Source organism: Enhydra lutris, unplaced genomic scaffold (assembly GCF_002288905.1).
Source record: "Enhydra lutris kenyoni isolate GAN:26980312 unplaced genomic scaffold, ASM228890v2 scaffoldscaffold22, whole genome shotgun sequence".
Lineage (NCBI taxonomy): Eukaryota > Metazoa > Chordata > Mammalia > Carnivora > Mustelidae > Enhydra > Enhydra lutris.
Genome location: NW_019154106.1, coordinates 8,712,539 through 8,730,555, shown reverse-complemented (window position 1 = coordinate 8,730,555; position 18,017 = coordinate 8,712,539). Strand labels below are relative to the sequence as shown.

General features: G+C 44.4%; 1 pseudogene; it reads right to left on the bottom strand.

Moving 5' to 3' along the window:
* LOC111149501 overlaps nt 1-18,017 on the bottom strand; it is a 30,358-nt pseudogene that overhangs the window by 8,788 nt on the left and 3,553 nt on the right.

The window sequence follows — 18,017 nt, the reverse complement described above, 5'->3', positions numbered from 1 at the left end:
CCCCCCCCCCCCCCCCCCCCCCCCCCCCCCCCCCCCCCCGCCGGCTCAGAACTGGTACCAGGACCAGGAATCCTCAGTGCTGGTCTGGATGGCAGTTCAAGCCATCAGCCTCCATCCCTCTTTCTCTGGGTCTCCCCAGTGCCATCAGTGCTGGGGTTCTGGCCAGCCTGGGAGAGGCAGGCAGGGTGAGAGAGGGGCCCCGGGGTCTGACGACCGAGACCAGATCTCAGTGACTCCTGGGACTGTGTTTTGCCTCGCCAGGCCTCATCCCTGGGGTTGGGGTGGGGCGCAGATCACAGAAGAGCAGAGTCTGGGTGGGAAGCTTAGGTTCGTTGGAAGTCCTGAACAAGAGCCCAGGTGGGTATAAAGCGGTTCTTTGCTGCCCCTGCAGCCGGGGCATGTCCGGGAGTGCAGAGGCTTGTTGCCTCTGTGTTCATCTCCCCCTTCATTTTCAGATGTTTGCACCTGTCTCAGAGGGAAAGAGTTTCAGAGCCTCCTGACTGGCTCCCCTCCCTGTTGTCCCTTCTTCGCTGCCAGGGTAGACTGATGGAGGGGAGCAAGTGTGTGCGTGTTGGGGGGGTGTGGGCCAGACGCATATGGTTTTTCATTGTAACTCTAAGGACAGCCCTGCAGGGAGCATAGAGAAGTGGAGAGGAAGGTGGGCGCATGGTGTATGTGTGCGTGTGTGTGTGTACTCATGCATGAATTCTACAGACAAGCCGACTTCTGGGTTCAAGTATAGGCTCCATTACTTCTTAGCTGTGTCTTACCTTCCTCAAGGATAGTAATAACCCTTCCTGAGGATAATAATAGTACTTACCTTATGGATCACTGAGCATTTTGATATGTGTAATGACATTACAGCGTCATACAGAATAGATTTCCTGTCCTGCACATCCCCTGTGTTCCACCTGTTCAACCCTCCTTGATCCTCTAGACCTCTGGAGATCACAAGTAGGCAGAGAGACAGGCAGAGAGAGAGGAGGAAGCAGGCTCCCTGCTGAGCAGAGAGCCCGATGCAGGGCTCGATCCCAGGACCCTGGGATCATGATCTGAGTCAAAGGCAGAGGCTTTGACCCATTGAGCCACCCAGGCACCCCATTTTCATGTTTTTTAGTGCCACTGTAAATGACACTTTTTTTTTAAAGATTTTATTTATTTATTTATTTGACAGGGAGAGATCACAAGTAGATGGAGAGGCAGGCAGAGAAAGAGAGAGAGAGGGAAGCAGGCTCCCTGCCGAGCAGAGAGCCCCATGCGGGGATCAATCCCAGGACCCCGGGATCATGACCTGAGCCGAAGGCAGACGCTTAATTGACTGAGCCACCCAGGCACCCCTAGAAGTGCAATTCTTTAAAAATATTGACCTATACCCCACAACCTTGCTAAGCTCATGTTTTAGTTGTGGTCGCATTTGTGTAGATTCTATTGGATTTCCCGCATAGATGATCTCTGCATGATTGACAGTTGACTGATGTGGAGTGGCCACTGTGGGTGGGCCAGAGAGGAGCAATGGGAGAAGTTGGACATAGTTGCTTAAAAAAAAAAAAAGTAAAAAAAAAAGATTTACCTATTTATTTAATTGAGAGAGACAGAGAGAGAGTGTGTGTGGGCTTGTGTGTCCATGAGAGCGGGGGGAGAGGCAGAGGGAGAAGGAGAAGGAGAGAAGCAGACTCCTTGTTGAGCGTGGAGCCCATCGCAGGGCTGGATCCCAGGTCCCTGAGATCATGACCTGAGCTGAAACCAAGAGCGGGCTGCTTAATGGACAGAGCCACTCAGGTGCCCCTGGGCATAGTTACTTTTTTGATGTAATGAAATGGGCTTAGGTGGGTCCGGCTAGGAGCAGGGATCCAGGGGAGGTGTTTCTCTGAAACCACAAGTCCAGAAGAGGTCCCTCCGGTCCTCCCCAGGCTGTTGTTTCTCCAGCCCTCCTCTTGGGGTCCATATCCAGGAGATTCAAGGGCTCCTTCTTCTACTTGCTGCCCCTTTGCAGTCCTTGGGAGGCCTGGAGTGAGACTGTCTGCTGCTCCTGTGGCTTCTGCCCCAATTTCCATTCCAAGCAGGGTTCAGAAGTAGCACTGGGGGATTCTTTTTAGGTGTCTGTGCTCAGCTGTTCCCCTTTATGTCCAAACTGCCTACTGTTTCCAAGAGCCAAGAGTCCCAGGAAGGATTCCAGGAGACTCATCCTGTGAGAGCAGGACCCAGGAGGCTCAGCAGGCAAGAGGCCTGGATTCTGACCTTGGCTCCACCAGAGTCCCCTTGAATGACCCCAGGTGACCTCTCCCCGGAGCCTGGATTTTTTTGGTGAAACAGGGTTGGATCAAGGAGCTACGAGCCCCTTGTGGGTCTGGGGGCAGGGGAGGCTAGGGGAAGGTGCCGCCACCTTCTCCCCTGGTCCTGTACCGTTTTGGGCAGTGGCTGGCCCAGAGTCTCTGGCAAGAGGACAGTGATGGGTCAGTCAGCCACAGGAACTGCTCCACAAACAAGGAGAGGCAAGGAGAGGAAAGGAGGGGTAGAACTCAGCAGTCAGGCTCCCCAGCGGCCTCGGGATTCTGCCTGTGTCCTGCTGAGACCGCTCTGCCTATGGGGAGCAGGAACACCTTGGTGAGGCCACTGGGGCTTTCGGGTGCCCTAACTCTGCCTGCTAGCGTGCTCCCTCTTTTTGCATTCCCTGCAGGACCAAATGCCTGCACTGACCTTGGCTGAAAGGAAAGTGGGAAACAAATGGTTTGGGAACCAGGGAGCCTGGGATCTGGTCCCAATTTGCATCTGCTGCGTGACTGTAAACAACTTCCCAACCCATCTTTCCCCGGAGCACCAGACTACACGTCCAACTTCCAACTCAAAGTCTTCATTTGGCTGTCTAAAAGGCCCTTCAACTGTTAGACGGTCAAGGGACTCTTCATTTCCATCTCCAAGTCTGCTCCTCTCCCAGGTCTCTCCATCCTGGCACGTGGTGCTTGGAACCAGCCAGTTGCTCCGGTGCAAGTGTCTTGATGCCTCCTGGTCCCTTCTTTCCCTACATCCAGAATATGAATCGGGATGCTCTTCGAAACACGTTCGGAGTCAGGCTCTCTCTGCATCTCCGCAACCACTCCAGGCTCTTTCCACCTTTGCCGGTACCACTGCCGTCGATTCTGATCTGGTCTTCCCATTTCTGCTCTTGTCCCTGGAACTCTGTCCCCCACCTGTTCTCCATGAGGCAGCCGAAAGTGATCTTTAATTTTTTTTATTATTCTTTTAAATTTTTAATTCCGGTCAGTTAGCATACAGTGTTCTGTTAGTTTCAGGTGTAGGATATAGTGACTGAACACTTCCATATATCGCCTGGTGTTCATCACGACAAGTGCCCTCCTTCATCCCCTCCTAGCTCCCCCATCCCCCCCCCCTAAAGTGATCTTTTTAAAAAAAAATATGTATTTTTTAAAGATTTTATTTATTTACTTGACAGAGATCACAAGTAGGCAGAGAGGCAGGCAGAGAGAGGAAGGGAAGTAGGCTCCCTGCTGATCGGAGATCCCAATGCGGGGCTCGATCCCAGGACCCTGGGATCATGACCTGAGCTGAAGGCAGACACTTAACCAGGTGAGCCACCCAGGTGCTGCCTCCCCCATCAAGGTGATCTTTTAAAGCCATAACTCAGATCATTTCACTTTCTGCTTAAAACCACGCAGTGACATCTCACCATGCTAGAATAAAATCTGACGACCTTGCAAATCCCTACATGATTGGTCTCTGCTTTCCTCCATTCTTCTCGTGTGCCCTGTCCCTCATTCTCATTAGGGCCTTTGGGCTTACTGTTTACCTTTAATCTTTCCTGGGGAGATTTGCCTTATCACCCTGATCTTACCTAAAGCAGCTACCTAACATAATTCTCTTTTTCTCTACATTTTTTTGGGTCTCAAATGCAAAGAGACTTCCATTCACGACTCTCTATTATCATTCATCCTTGCAACGTCCCCTTATTTCCTGCCCTCAGTTGTTCATTATTCCTCTTTAACACCATAACCCACTCCAAATGCCATCCCTGCCAAAGTCAACTATTCTGTTGTGTTTGATGTATATGCTTTCATTTAGATATGTTCTTGTAAAACATGTATGTTTTGTCTGCACGTAGTTTAATTGACCTCAGCGGTACAGGTAGCAGCTCTCGTTCGATTTCTCATCTCATGCATCGCTCTGTCTTGAAGAGATTTCCATGCTCTTAGGTGTTTGCCCGCCGGTATCAGTCTATGGTTTACCTAAAACTTAGCTTGCCGCTACCACCTGTGACCTCATAGGACACTGCACTGAATGTCCTTTCTCATGAAGCCTTAGGGGCCCTTGTGAGAAGTGCTCAGAGATACAGCCCCAGGAAGGGAATTGCTGGGTCACTGTGTGTGTGTTTATGTTGCCCTCCAGAATGGGGGCATAGGCTTCACTCCCACAGTGGTATGTGTGGGCCATGTGGGGATGTAGGAGTCCTGTATTCCTTCATGGCCACAGCACTTGGCACTTTCCAGCTTTTTAATGTTGCTAGTTTAACTGTGCAAAGTGATGATCCCATTCTTCATGTGGTTAACGTTTTAGGCTTCATTGTCTTTAAAATGCCTATTAACTAATTTTTTTTTTTTTTGCCTGTGTTTCTACTAGTGTTCTTCTTTTTTTCTTGTTGACTTTAAGAGTTTCATGTATATTCCTTTTTTTTTTTTTTACAATTTTAAGAAGATCTTTAAAAGAGATTTTATTTATTTATTCGAGGGAGAGAAAGCATAATTGAGAGACAGCATGAGCAGTGGGGAGGGACAGAGGGAGAAGCAGACTCCCCACTGAGCAAGGAGCCTGACGTGGGTCTTGATCCCAGGACCCCAATCCTAGGTCCCTGGGACCATGATCTGAGCCAAAGGCAGATGCTCAACTGACTGAGCCACCCAGGCACCCCCTTAATATTCTTTTTTTTTTTTTTTAAGATTTTATTTATTTATTTGACAGAGAGAGATCACAAGTAGACGGAGAGGCAGGCAGAGAGAGAGAGAGAGGGAAGCAGGCTCCCTGCTGAGCAAAGAGCCCGATGCGGGACTCAATCCCAGGACCCTGAGATCATGGCCTGAGCCGAAGGCAGCGGCTTAACCCACTGAGCCACCCAGGCGCCCCACCCCCTTAATATTCTTAATATTAGAACTTTGTCAGTGTTAAATGTTGCAAATATCTTCTCCCAATCTGTTGTTTATCTTTTAAATTTTTCGTGTTCTTCAAGAAGCAGAAGTCCATTTCAATATAATCAGATTGCTATCATCGCCATATCTCTGGCCCCGTCTCTGTTTTCTCCTTCTCTGTCTCTGTCTCTAAGCCCTCTCTTCAATTCTGTTTCTTGCACCGTGAAGGCTGCACACAGACTACGGTTTTGTTGTATGTCTTAGTAGGTGGTATAGTGAGTCTCTCCTTGATTTTCTATTTCAAAATTCACTTAGCAATTATGGTCTTTTTTACTCCATATACATTTTAGAGTATGTTTTTGGAGTTCCTAAAAAGTAATTGAACTGAAATTCTGATTAGATTCCATTGAATTTCTAGAAATGAACTTGGGGAGGATGGATTTTTTTTTAAAGATTTTATTTATTTAACAGAGAGACACAGTGTGAGAGGGAACACAGGAGGGGGAGTGGGAGAGGGAGAAGTAGGCTCCAGCAGGGAGCCCAGTGTGGGCCTTGATCCCAGGACTCCCGGATCATAACCTGAGCCTAAGGCAGATGCTTAACGACTGAGCCACCCAGGTGCCGGAGGATGGCATCTTTATTACACTATGTCATTTATTTTTTATTTCTATTTTTAAAGATTTATTTATATGAGAGAGAGAGAGAGAGGGAACAGGGGAAGGGCAGAAGGAGAGGGAGAGAAGCAGACTCCATGCTGAACCTGGAGCCTGACATGGGGCTCGATTTTATAACCCAGAGATCCATACCTGAGCTGAAACTAAGACTGGATGCTCAACCAACTGAGCCACTCAGGTGCCCCCGCCTTATGTCACTTATTTATTTTTTTAAAGGATTTTTATTTATTTATTTGACAGACAGAGATCACAAGTAGGCAGAGAGGCAGGCAGAGAGAGAGAGAGAGAGGAAGCAGGCTCCCTACTGAGCAGAGAGCCTGATGCGGGGCTCGATCCCAGGACCCTGAGACCATGACCTGAGCTGAAGGCAGAGGCTTAACCCACTGAGCTACCCAGGCGCCCCCACATTATGTCATTTAAAGAAGAGTGTGGGATCTCTCTCCTTTTACTAAGATAATCTTCATGATCTTAAAAGAGTTTAAAAAATTCTTGCCATGGAAGTCTTGGGTATCCTATGTCAATTGCCTAGTGATACTTAGCTTTTGGCATTATTCAGAATGGTATCTTAATTTTCCAAGATTTTCTAGATTATTTCTCTAGGTTATTGCTATTGATTTTCTGGTAATTTGATTTTGTATCCCGCATCCTTGCTGAACTCTCTTCTCAGTTTTTTTTTTTTTTAAAGATTTTATTTATTTATTTGAGAGAGAAACAGTGAGAGAGAGCATGAGCGAGAAGGTCAGAGGGAGAAGTAGACTCCCCATGGAGCTGGGAGCCCTATGCGGGACTTGATCCCGGAACTCCGGGATCATGACCTGAGCTGAAGGAAGTCGTCCAACCAACTGAGCCACCCAGGCGTCCCTCTCTTCTCAGTTTTAATTGTTTGTTGATTTTATTGGTTTATTTGGGTATGTGATCATATTCTTTCTAAATAACGACATTTTAAACACTTCTCTTTTAAATTCCTTATTTCTCTTTCTTTCCTAGTAGATCAGTGTTGGCCAGGACCCCAAGTACTAAGGTACACAGTTGATTCAGAGGTCCAAGAGAATGCACATAAGTTTCCCCATCATGTATATGTATAGTATTTGCCTTGATGCTTACCTCTCTGGGTCCCTGATTTCCCTTAGATGGTTGGCCTAGTTTTCTTTTAATCTTATTCCAGATCTCTGGTGCTTTTAAGGACATTTTAAAATACTTTAAACTTTTTTGGGGCTTATTTTCAGTGTTATTTTGTTATTTTAATGGAAATAGAAATCCTTTTTCTAATTGATTTCAGAAGTTCGTTATAAATGCTGGATACAAATCCTTGCAAATACCTTCTTTTACTCTTTTCACATTATTTATAGTGAAACAGATGGCCAGAATTGAAAAAAAAAAAAAACCTCAAAGCAGAAAAATTTAATCAATGTTCCTGTTTTGGTTAGTCCTTTTTATGTCTTAAGAAATCCTTTCCTCTTCAGAAGGAATTAATTTTTGTTTAAGATTGAAATATGAGTTGCACTTTATTTATTTTGCATATGGGTGAGTAGATGTCCTGATACTATTTATTGATTGGTCCATGTTTTATCCAGTCATCTGTAATGCTCCTCTACAGCTTTCTCCCGTGTGGGGGTCTGTTTCTAAGCTTGGTCTTCTTTCCCACTGGGCAATTTGTTTTTTCCTGCTCCATCATCCACTGTCTTAATTACTACATTTTTATAATAAGAGTTTATGATATGCCTTGATTTCTGGTAGGGCAAATCCTTCTACTTCATTCTTTAAAAAAACAAACAAACAAACAAACTACTGTAGGGGTACCTGGGTGGCTCAGTCTGTTAATTGTCCAACTCTTGATCTCAGCTCAGGTCTTGATCTCGGGGTCGTGAGTTCAGGCCCTGTGATGGGCTCCATACTGGGGGTGCAGCCTACTTAAAAAAAAAAAAAAAGAATTGGAGCACCTGGATGGCTAAGTTGGTTGAGTGTCTGACTTTGGCTCTGGTCATGATCTTGGGGTCCTGGAACTGAGCCTTGTGTTGGGCTCCTTTGCTAAGAAAGGATTCTGCTTGTCATTCTCCCTCTCTTTCTCCCTCTGCCTCTCCCCTGGCTTGTGCTCTCTCTCTTTCTCTCTCTCCGAAATAAAGTCTTAAAAAAAAAAGAACTATCTTAGTTATATGTGGCCCATTGCACTTTTTTTTAAACCTTTTTTTTCTAAAGATTTTATTTATTTATTTGACACACAGAGAGAGATCACAAGTAGGCAGAGAGGCAGGCAGAAAGAGTGAGGAGGAAGCAGGCTCCCGGCTGAGCAGAGAGCCCGATATGGGGCTGGATCCCAAGACCCTGAGATCACCACCCAAGCTGAAGGCAGAGGCCCAACCCACTGAGCCACCCAGGCGCCCCCCATTGCACTTTTATATACATTTAACAATTTACTTTTGACAGTTTTTGGAAAATATCCATTGGAATTTTTAAGACGATTTTATTTATTTATTTGAGAAAGAGAGATAGCATGAGTTGGGGGGATGGACAGAGGGAGAGAGAGAAGCAGACTCCCCACTGAGCAGGGAACCCAACAGGGATGGGGTGGGGTGGGTGGGGTTCAATCCCAGGACCCTGAGATCATGACCTGAGCGGAAAGCAGATGCTTAACCAACTGAGCCACCCAGGTGTCCCTGGAATTTTTTTTTTTTAAAGATTTTCTTTTCTTTTCTTTTTTTTTTTTTTAATTTTATTTATTTATTTGACAGACAGACAGAGAGAGCAGAAGTAGGCAGAACAGCAGGCAGAGGGAGAGGGAGAAGCAGACTCCCCACTGAGCAGGGTGTCCAATGCGGGGCTTGATCCCAGGACCCTGGCATGACCTAAGCCAAACGCAGGCGCTTAACCGACTAGCCACCCAGGCACCCCTAAGATTTTATTTTCTTTAAGTAATCTCCACACCCAATGTGGGCTTGAACTCACAACCCTGAGATCAAGAATCACATGCTGTAGCAGCTGAGCCAGCCAGATTCCCCTCCATTGGGATTTTGATCAGAATTGCGCTGAATTTATAAATCAGTATTGGAATGACTGACATTTTTGTATTATCTTATGTCAATTATGAGTTGACCTCAGATTTGTTATCCATGTACATAATATATTTATTTAAGTTTTTGAAATACCTTTCAGTATAATTTAAAAATTTTATCAATATAGGAATTAAAAAATTAAAATTTCTAACTACTTTTTACCAGAACAGAGAATGCAATTGATTTTTTATTTATTGCCCTTGTATCCAGCCACCTTGCCAAACTTTACTATTTCTAATAATTTAAGATTTTTGTGTAGACGATTATATCCTCTGTAAATAGTACCAGTATTGATTTTTCCTTTCCAGTCCCAGTTCTGTTATTTGTTATTCTTATCCTGAGCACTGAACACACTTTCCAAGATTATACTGATTAGAGGAGGAGACAGCAGGCACACTGGCCTTTTCCCAAGTTTAAAGGAGATGCTTCTAATGTTTCATCACTAAGTATAATGTTTGCTGTGGATTTTTGGCAGATGTTCCACATCAAGTTAAGTTTCTTTCTATTATCTGCTTTATTAAGAATTTTTAATAAACATTAATTTTTATTAAAGATTTTTCTACTTTTATTAGGGTTATAATCTATTAATATGATGATATTAATATATTTTCTCAAGTTAAACTACCCTTGATTTCCTGAGATTGACTCTTCATGGTCATAATGTATTATTATTATTATTTTTTAAAGATTTTATTTATTTACTTGACAGACAGAGATCAGAAGTAGGCAGACAGGCAGGCAGAGAGAGAGAGGAGGAAGCAGGCTCCCCGCTGAGCAGAGAGCCCCATGCGGGGCTCCATCCAGGACCCTGAGATCATTACCTGAGCTGAAGGCAGAGGCTTAACCCACTGAGCCACCCAGGTGCCCCAGTTTTATTTAGGATTTTGTATCTGTTTATAGTGATATTGTTCATAATCTTTATTTCACAACAATATTCCTTCAGATTCAGTATCAACTGTTTTCAGAGAATGAATCTGAAATAATTTCATCTTTTTCTCTTTTGGGGGGAAGCGTTGGTATAGTATTGGAAGAATGGTTTTTTTTTTTTTTTTTTTTTTAAGATTTTATTCATTTGCCAGGGAGAGAGAGAGAGCAAGCGAGTACACACAAGCAGGCAGAGAGGCAGGCAGAGAGGCAGGCACAGGCAGCGAGAGAAGCAGGTTCCCTACTGAGCAAGGAGCCCGATGCGAGACTCGATCCCAGGGTCCTGGGATCGAGCCCTGCTTCGGGTTCTCTGCTCAGCAGGGAGCCTGCTTCCTCCTTTCTCTCTGCCTGCCTCTCTGCCTGCCTCTCTGCCTACTTGTGATCTCTGTCTGTCAAATAAATAAATAAAATCTTAAAAAAAAAAGTGTGGTGGAACTCACCTGTGTTATTATTTGGGCCTAGTGTCTTCTTTGAGGCAAGATTTTAGGGTTTCCTATTTAGACTTTTACAATTAATTCTAAAATTAGTTTTCCTATATTATCTCTTTTAAATTCATCAGCATAGACTTGTTTATGAATATTTTGTATCCTTGTAAGTACTCTAAAGCTGTAGTTCAGTTTCTTTGTTTAGTCTTAATATTTGTTCATGTCTTCAGTCTGTTTATTTTTTGATTATTGTTACCAAAGATTTGTTCATTTCATTGAGATTTTCAAAGATGAATTTTTTTGTTTTGTTGACTCTCTTTTATATTTTTGTTTTCTATTTAATTTATTTCTGGTACTATTATTATTATGTGTGTTTTTACAGGTAAGATAACCAAGCATTGGACCAGTTACTTTATATGCTGGAGCCGAATTCTTTTTTTTTTTTTTAAAGGTTTGTTTATTTATTTAAGCGGGGGAGGGGAAGAGGGAGAGAGCAAATCCTGAAGCAGACTCCCCATGAGAGTGGAACCCAGTGCAGGGCTTGATTGGGGGACCCTGAGAGCATGGCCTGAGCTGAAATTAAGAGTATGATGCTTAACTGACTGAGTCACCCAGGTGCCCGCAGAGACATATTCTTAACCATTGTACTTTCTTTGGTCTTAAAGTGTATTTTGACTCCTATCAGCATAGCTACCTAACTTCTTCTGGTCAATATTAGCTTGGTTTATATTTTTCCATTTCTTTCTTTTCTTTTTTTTTTTTTTTAAGAGTTTATTTATTTATTTGATAGAAGACACAGCGAGAGAGGGAGCACATCTGGGGGAGTGGGAGAGGGAGAAGCAGGCTTCCCGCTGAGCTGGGAGCCTGATGCAGGGCTCGATCCCAGGACCTTGGGATCATGACCTGAGCTGAAAGCAGATGCTTAACGACTGAGTCACCCAGGTGCCCCTATTTTTCCATTTCTTTATATTTAAAATTTTCATGTGCTAATATTTTAGATCGGTCCCTAAACTGCATGGAGTGGTAAATAAAATTAACTTGAAATATCTCTGCCTCTTAACTGGTAGGTTTAACCTATTTACATTTATTTTGGTGACTGATATAGTAGGAATCCGTGACACATCTTACTTTCTGTCTTTAACTTGTCTTAATTTTTTAAAAAAGATTTTATTTTATTTATTTGGCAGAGATCACAAGTAGGTGGAGAGGCAGGAAGAGAGAGAGAGCCCAATGTGGGGCTTGATCCCAGGACCTTGGGATCATGACCTGAGCTGAAGGCAGAGGCTTTAACCCACTGAGCCACCCAGGCTCAGTGTCCTTTTCCACTTGCTGTGGGGACTCCCTTGGCCTCTCACCTTCTCAGCCTGTCCTGTCTTCTCAGTCTGTATCCATCCACCAGTTTTTCTGTCTCTTACCTGAAAAGGAATGGACCTACCACAGTGGCAGAGGCAGAGGTGGTGAACAGCAGGGGAACACAATAGCTGCAAGACTGAGGGCTGGTCTAGGTCCGTGGTTAGGACCTTTCACAGACTCATCTGGGAAAGCTGCTTGGATAGATGAGGCTCAGGGCCTGGGGTCCCCTAGGGATCCATATCCCCACTCCCTGCCCTGGAAAGCACCAGATGTCCTGGGTTCTAGGGTGATGGTAAGGGCAGGCAGAGTCCTTGTGGGTTGCCACAGAAAGTCCCAGGTTCTCTCCTTCATACTCAGCTTGGCGTCCTCTTCCATCTTCCTTCCCATTAATCTGGGCCACTCTCTGCCCAGGGCCACTGGGGTGAGATTCAGCCTTCCCGAGAAATAGCAGAGGGTGGACTCAATGAAGAAGCTCCTCTCTGGGCTGTGATCTTCCCCATCTATCAAACTTGCCCATTGATTCTTTTTGCTTTCACCTACTTTGGTACTAGAGGGGAAGAGAGGGAGTTCTAGGAAATGCTCTGCCCATCTTATTCACTTATTGTGAACCCTCTACCTTATCCTCAGGCCCTGTGCACATGGAGTAGATGAAGACAAAGGACAGAGAAACCAACAGCTGCAGGTGGTGCCAGTGGGGCACAGCTTAAGCCATGCCAGCCAAGAAGAACTGGCCGAGGTTGGGTATAAATCCAATTAGGAGGTTCAGACCTGGCCAGGCACGGATGGGGAGCCACTCTAGGCCTGGGGAGAAGAGCGGAACTCAGATCAAAGTCAGGGTTTGTGCAGGTGTGTGTGCATGTGTGGTGTTGTAGTCACTTCCAGGTGGATATAAGGATCCTTACATTGGAGCAGAAGGACTACTCTCTTGAGCTCAGTCCTGCTTTGCACCTCCAGACCCCTCAGAGGATAAGGCAAGGGTGGTTTGATCAATGGTAAGGTTCTGCATATGTGTGGAGCAAGGGATGGGCTGGAAGGGTTTGAATTCCCAGGCATACTCCAATTCAGCTTCTCCAACCCAAACATTCATATTTTCAGGCTTCCCCCAAACATTGTTTTCGCCCACAGCCACTCTTTCTGTACTTGCTTCAACCCAGTTTAATTCAACAAACATTTAGGGTTGCCACACTATGCCATGCCCTTTGCTTGCCCTTAGAAATAGAGATGAATGAACCCTGCCCTCAGGGTATCCTACACAACTTTTATTTCCTCCAATTGGTCATACTTTCTGGCCTCATATATTCTGTTGTATATTCTATTCTTTATGTCTAGAACTCTGTTCCAGAAACTTATTCCCTTTCACTTTCTGCCTCAATTTTTGGTCAATTCTGAGCTTAGATGTCACTTCTTTGGGAGAGATTTCCCAATTCTGAGCTCCCACATCACCCAAGATGGCTCCCATCACAGCTTTAAGCACACTAATTTGTAACTGCTTGGCAGTCTTCCCCAGGAGACTGTTACCTCTTTGAGGTCATTGATAGTGTCCTCTTGTTCATTTTGTATCCCCAGTGCATGGTCTGACACAAACTGCCATCTGAAATTGTGTTCAGTTGGGCACCTGGGTGGCTCAGTTAGTTAAGCATCTGCTTTCAGCTTAGGTCATGATCCTAGGTCCTGGGATCGAGTCCCACATCAGGCTCCCTGCTCAGTGGGGAGCCTGCTTCTCACTCTGCCTGCTGCTGCCCCTGCTTGTGCTCTCTCTCTCTCTGTCAAATAAATAAATAAAATCTTAAAGAAAAAGAAATTATGTTCAGTAAATGAGTGTTGAATTAAAGGCTCACAGTTTGGGACGCCTGGGTGGCTCAGTTGGTTAAGCCGCTGCCTTCGGCTCAGGTCATGATCCCAGGGTCCTGGGATCGAGTCCCGCATCGGGCTCCTTGATCGGCAGGGAGCCTGCTTCTCTCGCTGCCTTTGCCTGCCTCTCTGCCTGCTTGTGTGTATTCTCTCTCTCTATCTCTGGCAAATAAATAAAATCTTAAAAAAAAATAAAGGCTCACAGTTTGATAGGCCTCTTTAAGGAACACCACTTAATCTCTATCAAGTCTTTACTCAGTTCATCCTTTCAGGAATCCCTAAGTATCTGGGATAGATTCCAGCCCTTAATGATTAGAACCACCAAAGAGGCTGTAATCTTAGTTTCTTTCTGCCCTGGGTGTTGCCTACTCCAAGAGAGGCCCTGATAGACGGGGATGCTGGGAGAGGTGGGCTCTGTTTTCACTCAAGGAAGGAGCTAAGGTCTGAATTTGTCAGGTCTGCTGGTTCATTGAATCCCTGTGACTCAGGAGTCCCCATGAGACTGGCCCTTCCCAGGCCCTTCTCACTCAACATCAGAGAGTTGCTCCTGATGCCAGTCATAGCCATGCCCGAGAGAAAGAGGCATGCACAATAGGCTGGGAAGTTGGGTGTAAAGGCAGAAGACACCGGTAACTTCAGATGGGTTCAGATCAACCCTTCAGGCAGCCCAGCCTGTGGCTGGGAGAGGAAACACATATGGAGAGCACATTGCTTCCTCCTCTGGCCCATTTCCCTGGCTGTCTTGCCCTTGGTGCCTTGGGCAATCTAGCAGATGCATGTGAGGCTGCCCAGATGTGACATAGGTGGATGCAGAGATGGAAAGTGGAATATGATAAGGTGAGGGCTGGCATCTTAAGGCCCTGAGTACTGGGAGGGTTGTTGTGTTGCTGCTGTCCAGGGTCCTGACACATCCCAGCGCACCTCTGTGGAGGGGCCCACACCCTCTTATCAAAATCATAGCTGTGTGTTTATTTAAAAAAAATTTAAAAAAGATTTTATTTATTTATTTGACAGAGAGAGACACAGAGAGACAGGGAACACAAGCGGGGTAGTGGGAGGGGGAGAAGAAGCCTTCCCGCTGAGCAAGAGCCGAATGCAAGCTTCTACCCAGGACCCTGGGATCATGACCTGAGCATGAGGCTTAATGACTGAGCCACCAGGCACCCCAGCGGTGTGTTTAAAACAACTCAGGGGGCGCCTGGGTGGCTCAGTGGATTAAAGCCTCTGCCTTCGGCTCAGGTCATGATCCCAGGGTCCTGGGATCGAGCCCCGCATCAGGCTCTCTGCTCGGCAGGGAGCTTGCTTCCTTCTCTCTCTCTCTCTCTGCCTGCCTCTCTGCCTACTTGTGATCTCTATCTGTCAAATAAAATTAAAAAAAAAAAATCTAAAAAAAAAACCCAAACAAAAACAAACAAAAAAAACCACAACTCAGATGATGAGTCCCGGTCTAGTCCTGTAAGGTAAGCTAGAAACCTAATTTTTAAAAAAATATTTTATTTATTTTAAAGAAAGAGCATGAGAGGGGAGAAGGTCAGAGGGAGAAGCAAACTCCCCATGGAGCTGGGAGCCTGATGTGGGACTCGATCCCCGGACTCCATGATCATGACTTGAACCAAAGGCTGTCGCTTAACCAACTGAGCCACCCAGGTGCCCCTAGAAACCTAAGTTTTAACAAGTTTCCAAGGCTTGGAAACTGCTCTGAGGTGTGCTTGGTACTGTGGCTGTTGGTCTATAGTGACTCCTATTAGACCACTCCCAAAAGATAGTGATCTTTAATTAAAAAAAAAATTTGCAATGTTTATGGTTTGGAAAATGAATATGGCTATGACTTATATTTTGCGAACAATAAAGCTCATTTTGAGTACCTTTGATCTGCTATGACATTTCTAATATTTGAAAATTTTATTTTTTAGGCCAACACCTCCATTTTATAGAAGGAAAACCAAGTCTAAGAGAGGTTGTGTAACTTCCTCATGGACTCACAGTTAGCTATAGATCTGAGTCAGGAAACCTAGATTCTTGTCCTTCTTTGTCGCTTTCTAGCTATGTGACTGTACTTTTTTCTTTTAAAAGAGCAAACATTAAATATTTACTTGTTTCAGTCATAAAATAATAAATTGTCACAAAAGATAAAAATCATATTAATGAAAAGTGAAAACTTCTCTTCTTTCTGATTCCACTCCTTGGAATTCACAACTGACAGCTTTCTTGGTTCCTTCTAGACAGTTTGGATGTGTTATTTAATATCCTCGAACTTCAGTTTTCTCATTGGCAAAATGCAGATAATAGTACCATTTGTATTGGCTTCACAAAGGTTTTGTGAGAGGTAAATGAAATGAAGTGACACATGGGAAATGCTGATGGACTGTTGTGTGATTCCTACAGACATTCCAGACATGGTTAGACTTGGATGGATCAGTCACATGTCCCTCCCTAGATCCTCAGGGATGCCAGTCTCCCTTCCATGTCCAGCCTAAAGAGCCCTTTGCTCCAGATCCAGCAAAAGCCTGTCTGCCAAGTTCCCAAACATCAAGCTTGCAATCAGCATTCCTGCCATGAAGATGGATTGGCTCAATGAGGGCAAGGTCTTGTGTGTGCACACAAGGTCCCACTGTGAGGAAGGAAGAGCTGGGTCAAGGAGAGCTGGAGTGGCCTCAGGGAAGCCCCACTCTTCATCTCCTGGTGGGGCTGAGGGTTCTGAATTGGGACCAGCACTCACAGAGTGCTTCCGTCTCCCTGCCACACAATCTTTCCAATCACCTTCTCCTGGCGAGATGGATTCAAATTATTTCAAAATATGTAAAAGTTGACTTTTGGGATGCCAGCTCAGACTGCTCCCCCTTCCCTAGGCTCTAACCCTTCACCCGCCTTTAGAGCTACTGAACCTGACCCTCTCTGGGCATAGCTGAAGAAACCTGACCCAGGAGCTGGATTAAGCTAATCAGAATATGTTTATTACAGATTTGGAAATGTGACTCAAAGAAGCAAGATTTATAAAGATACCTAAAATAGGGTAGGAGGGACAAGTTTGGCACAATGTAGAAGTGGAATTGAAATATGAGAGAGTGGGAGAGAGAGCAGGGAGAGGGGAGAATGAAGTACTCTAGTCAGAGAGAAGTCAAGGAGAGAGCTCAGTCAGCGCCAGAGAAATAGGGATGGAGAGCTCCCTTCAGCTACCTGATCCCAGTCTCTCACAAGGCTGGGCTCAAGTTCTTGACCTTGGGTTCTGTGAAATACTTTTTCATCTTTCTACTAACTTCCCATAAGCAAATTTGAGAGGGTTGTGGTTATTTGCAATCCTGAAATAACAGAAATTGGATACTGTAACTGATAGTTTAAATTTTGTTGCTCTTTTTAATGAATATGAAGACAACATCGTCATTTTGAAAATAGTTCCATTCTAGGTGGAGTAAAACAGCTCTGGAGCCTGCAGAAAAATCATATTGCTGACAGATGTGCCATTAAAATTAAGTCAAAATAATAAATAGATGTGGTATTTCTTTTACAAGTAAGCCCTAATTTTTAGACACTTTTGAGTGTATTTTAAAACTGTCATTTCTTTTGTTAACAGAAAAAAGAAAAGGGGGTTGGAATGACCAGGACAATTAGGGAATTCCCTCTAGATGTGTTAATATATATCCAAATGAATTCATCTTTCAAGTGTAGTTACTTGATAATTTTGATTTGGTTGGAGAGAAATCCTTATTTGTGAATATAATTATTACTGTAGGACTTTTACCATAGATACACACATTCACATGTTGTAGAATTTGGGTTGTCAACATTTGAATTCTTTCTCCAAAGAGCAATGGATTTTATTGCTGTTTTATTAAAATAACTGTTATTTCATAGTTCTATGTGTTGTCTGATATATCTTTAATTTCAAAAAGATTATGGGGGCTGTGTCAGGCTGAGAATTAATTTTAACAATACTTTAATGGAAATACGTGAATGGAATATGGCTGTAGAGAGGCACATGGGACACACTGTGGTGAGTAGGTTAAGGATATTATAGACAGGATGAAAGGATAAGAAGCAAGATGTAGGAAAGAGGGAAGGAGTCAGAGGAGTGCAAAGAGAATAAGATCTGTAAGTAGTTTAGTGATGAAATCTATATGTAGTCCAGATTAGAAATTGATCCATGATACAGAATACTCAGAAAGAATTTCTCTGCCTCTGGTTCACTCTAAGATGATCGTCACCTACAGAAACAACAGTTGCATGGGGCTTCTACCATCCTAGGGTTAGTACTAGCTTTTGCTGTCTGTGTTCTCTTCATGTACACCTGAAACCCCAGATATCAGACAGTGCTGTGTGCTCCTGGGCTTCGTGTATACGTTATCACTAACAGGAAACAACCTCTTGGAATAAATGATGTTGGGTTTAAGCGTGACTAAGAAAATTGCCGCCTTGGATAGCTCTGGACTGCTAACTTGAGAGAGATTATGATAAATGACAGCTACTGTGAGGCTGATTCAGGAAAAAGAAAAGGAGAAAAAGAGAAAACAAAAAGGCAGTGGAACCAGGAAGTAGAAAGGTCAAGTGGTGGCTGTTCACATCTGCAGAACAGGATTGAACAAGGAGACTCAGGCTGGGTCATTCATA